At 40.5% G+C, this 4,615-nt stretch overlaps 1 long non-coding RNA gene across 1 annotated transcript; it reads left to right on the top strand.

Annotated features, from left to right (window-relative positions):
- Positions 1-912: 912 nt before the first annotated feature.
- On the top strand, positions 913-3,540 carry LOC115358654 (uncharacterized). Its single transcript, XR_003928201.1, has 3 exons — positions 913-967; positions 2,404-2,484; positions 3,434-3,540. It is a non-coding gene; the product is annotated as an uncharacterized LOC115358654 (long non-coding RNA).
- The last annotated feature ends 1,075 nt before the right edge of the window (positions 3,541-4,615 follow it).

The following is a 4,615-nucleotide window of genomic DNA, read 5'->3' as shown; positions in this document are numbered from 1 at the left end:
TGCTTCTGTGAATAATCATTCCAAATCGACCATACAAGTCCCCAAATGACAAACCATTATCTTTAAAGGTATTCCTTAAAAACACTGGAATAAAACAGTTAAAAAAAACAACAATGTTTCTGAGTTCAAACACCATGATCATTTGCAAAGTAGGAAGGATCTCTGATCCTGTTATGTACACTTTTTAAATAAAGCTTAAAGCTTTAAATAAATCCTTAACCAACATTTAACCCTTCATATCATTTAGATTTATTCTTTGGGTTAATCTGGAATGTGTTTTAGAATAAGGGTGAGAGTGTCTGCATATTATTTTTTTTTTCCTTTTAATAAAGATGTTAGTTGCACTTATGTATAATGATGATGTAATCATTATTTGGTATGAATGAACAAGACACTTGAATAACCACGCAGTTTTTTCTGAACTTTAATTGCTGACACGGGATTGAAACAGTGTCAGTGCTTCAGTCGTGCTCTTGAGAGGTTGCTATGGCTTCAGTTGTCCACCAGATGTCACCGTCACTGAAGCCTTGAAGCTTTGAATCTTTTTCGGCACAATTGTTAGGAAAGCCTCAGTGCTTCATGAGGCTTCACCTGCCCACCACTACTCATATCCTCATCCTTGATGGATTTTACTGGTCCGACCTCCAACAGTCTTGTCGACTTTGAAATAAAACAGCGCATACTCCATGACTGCTCACTTTTGAACTAGCTAACGTTAGTTGGCGCGTTTGGCTAGAAGATAACCGTCTTCGTAGCAAAGGACTCTGGGATGCGTGGGGACGCGGCACGCCCTGCGCGCATGCGCAGTGCACAAGACCAGGCACGCAGATCTCGCCTAGCCGTAGATGTATCAGCCTAGCCTACTAGAGCAGTTTATTATGGCTCAAAAACGTGGAGGTTATCAGAAGTATTGGAGAGCGAATCAGACGAGATTCCAAGGAGAACCAAGTACAGATGGAAAAGACAGGTAAGTTACGTAGATAATACTCAGGTGACATGACCGATAGATCAGAGTGCGTGTTTCCTCTCTCTCTCTCTCTCTCTCTCTTCTCTCTCCTCGTCTCGCTCATCGAATCTCTCTCTCTCTCTCTCGTCTCTCTCTCATCTCTCTCTCTCCTCTCACACACACACACACCCACACACACACACACACCACCACACACACCGTCCGAAAGCGCCGGCCCGGTCTTATGCCAAAGTGTGGTATCCTATAAAATCGGTGTCAAACGATCAAACATTATTTCATTACAAAACCCAGTCGTTTTGTCTGTATTACTAGCCAGCTAGTGCCAGCGACCTGTGCCACATTTTGTGAGCTAAGTTTATTTTCCGGAGAAAACCAACATTGAAAAGGACGTACTGTGGTTCTCAACCTGTGGGTCTGACTCCCAGGGTGGTCCCCACAGAATTATGGGTGGGTCCCCAGATGACATGAACTGATAAATTAGGGACTTGTAGACCCTCAAAGAAAAATACTGCTTCAAAAGTGATTAAGCAATCAACAACTGCTAAAACATTGGCCAAATTGTAGTAGTAATAATAACAATAATAATAATAATAATGATTTAATAATATTGATAATGATGGCAAAAATTGAAAATAGCTGATCTGCAGGCTCACAATGCCTGCAACACGAGGCGTTGTGAGCCTGTAGATCTGCTATTTCACATATTTATCTGTGGAAAATAGTAAAACAAATTGGGGGGATCCCAAGTTCAAATATGATTTTGGGGGTTCACGGCCTGAAATGGTTGAGAATATGTCACTGTAGTAGACAAACAAACCGGGGATTCTTACTAATGTTACTCAACACATCTCACATCAGTATCGGTAAACCTATAACATACAAACACCTAGCCAATCCAGGACACACAAATGAATACACAATCAGCTGTCTGTCATCTACTCATCAATGTGTTGATTGCTGATGTAAATACAAGAATTTGTGCATTTCTCTAAGTACTGCAAAGAACACCATTTTATCAATTCATTTCATACTATGTGACTAAAATGGCTAGGACTTTGGCTGAAAAGGACATATTGGTCTCCATTGAATATGCAGGGGTGCAAATTTGTCACCTTTCGGTGAAAATAAACTTTTTAAATCCAAATTAATTTGATCCGTGTGTAAGGGCTCTTTGTCACCTTTTTCACAGGTGATGGGTTTGCATTTTTGCACCCATGGCCCTAATATATTTAATTCCAGAACTTTCTATTCGAAAGTAGTACCAATTGGCAAGTGTCTTGTCAATAAATGAAAATGATAAATTTCCCAGCTAACTGAATTAAGTAAGGTAGCTTCAAGCTAGTATAGCAAGGTAGGATTCTGTATTTGCCATTCATATGCCCTTGTAATTAAGTGACCTTCTTTAACTCATTTTCTTTTCACTGGTAAACCTGTAGAGAAAGAGAGAGGAGGACTTGGCGCATTCCCAAGAAAACCTGGGCAAGGGTTCCAGGGTTGCAATGCCTGGATCTTCAAAGGTATGTTGTCAATCTGTTACAATTCAGACACCTTCACAGTGTATCTTGTTAGTGCTTACATACTTCAGTCGTGCACCTCCGACTTGGAGGTGACCAGCTCCTCCAAAGAACATTTGATCTAAGGAATGAGTTTTAACCAGCTGTATGGTTAGACTAATTAGACTACGGCATAACTGTAGTCCAGCTCCAGTACTTCAAGGAGGAAGCTCACTTTGGTTACTATTGGATGAAGTGATTTATTTCAGGGTTTTGTACCACATCTGATTAATCACTTCATCCAATAGTATTTCACAGGAAACCAATGTGTACGCCTCGTCCAGGAAGTAGTGAACGGGACTGCAGTTATGCGCTTAGCCTATGTTCCTACAGCTGCCCAGCTGGTTGAACAGAGCTCATTAGTATCCAAATCACATCAGCTCTATGTCTTCTATGTCATATAGGGTTATATCTGGCTCTATTTCTTACACCTGCCTTATAATATTTTTGTTAAGAAAACATAACTGTGAGCTATGCAATGTGGGGGATTAAAGCTAACCCACTGTGCAATGATTTTGGTAAATAGAATACAGTTTCCAAAAGGGTAGGTTAACTTTGTGTTCTCCACGTTGTTCCAAGTTAAAAATAGATACCATGACAAAAACATATTGTCAGGTCAGCAAGTGGTGCCGTGAGCAGAGTAGCCGCCCCATGTAGAGGCTGCAGTCCTCACTGCAGGTCGCCCCGGTTCGAATCCCGCGTCGGACAGCCCTTTCCTGCATGTCATTCCCTCTCTCTCTGCCTCCCCCTTTCTTGTCCACTGTCTACTATCAAATAAAGGCAAAAAGCCAAAAAAAATACTTAAAAAAAACATATTGTCAACTACTACGCAAAAAGATAATCCTGCATAGACTAGAACAGCTGGTGTTGAAATGGAATATAAAATGTGATATTTTTGTATGTTTATCTGCAGGCAAAGGAAAATGCATCTGATCCTGAAGAGGGCATGAGCGGTGAAAACACAGGACCTAGTAGAGACTTGATGCAAGGAGATTCTGATGAAGACAGCATGCCTGGGCCCTCAATGGTATGTACTTAGATTTTGCTTCAGTAGTATAATAGTATTGTCAGCCACGTTCAAATTTCACTCATGATACTTGTATTACCTGTAATCATACACTTTTATTATCTGTTTGGATAATAAAAAGGACCCCAACTCCGTTCATACTTACTCGTTTTCATGCACTCTCAGTCATCGTAGGTACATAAATAAGGCACCTTTTCTATCATAAGTGAATCAATACTAGGTAGTATCTATTTGAATCTGTACTTTCGGTACCATCCCTTCTATTAGGTGCCCATCCCTATTTATTACATGCATGATTTATCAGATTCTTTTGGACGGGCAGGTTTGACTCGGTTTATAACAATATCTCATGTAAAGTAAGCCGGTAACATAGAAAGATAACCTTATTGAGACTAACTCGAGAGCTTAGAAATGAAATGGAACAAAACTACCGGTAAATCATATTGTTTTCTGTTTTAACCCTCAGAGTGAGGAAGAGGCATCTCGTTTTGAGGAGAGCCAGGCTGATGAGGAGAATCTTGAGGGCACGGGCGGTGAAAACGAAGGAGCCAGTAGAGACTTGACGCAGGGAGATTCAGATGAAGAAAGCATGACTGGGCCTTCAGTGGTATGTACTTATATTTGGCTTCAATAGCCTTGGTAGTGTGTAATAGTGTTAGTGTGTTAGTGTTAGTGTCATCATTGTTGCTTGTGAGACTGTCTTACTGTCTGTGAGACTGTCTGTGAGACCTAATATCTGTTGGAGAAAATTTCCTAGCCTGGCACAGCTACTCATGTTCTTGTGTTAGATTACGGGTTTTCCCAGACTTATGTCTGGATAAACGCTCAAATCAATGTAATGTACTAATTACTACGTAATGTAATAAAATGCATTTTTATCCGAAATGTGTCTGACAGCAGGCACGAAACCGCTAGGCGTGCAGTTTTCAGTTTCCCTCCCTATGCATAGAGAAATCAGACAGTGACAGACACAGTTCAGATGAAAATGCCTTTTAACAAAGCAGAATATAACACAATTTCTGAACAAACATATATGGTATGGAGACATAGGAAAGCCATTAGAAGGCC

This window comes from Myripristis murdjan, chromosome 5, assembly GCF_902150065.1.
Source record: "Myripristis murdjan chromosome 5, fMyrMur1.1, whole genome shotgun sequence".
Lineage (NCBI taxonomy): Eukaryota > Metazoa > Chordata > Actinopteri > Holocentriformes > Holocentridae > Myripristis > Myripristis murdjan.
Note: the sequence above shows the minus strand (reverse complement) of the source record. Positions and strands in the feature narration are given on the sequence as shown.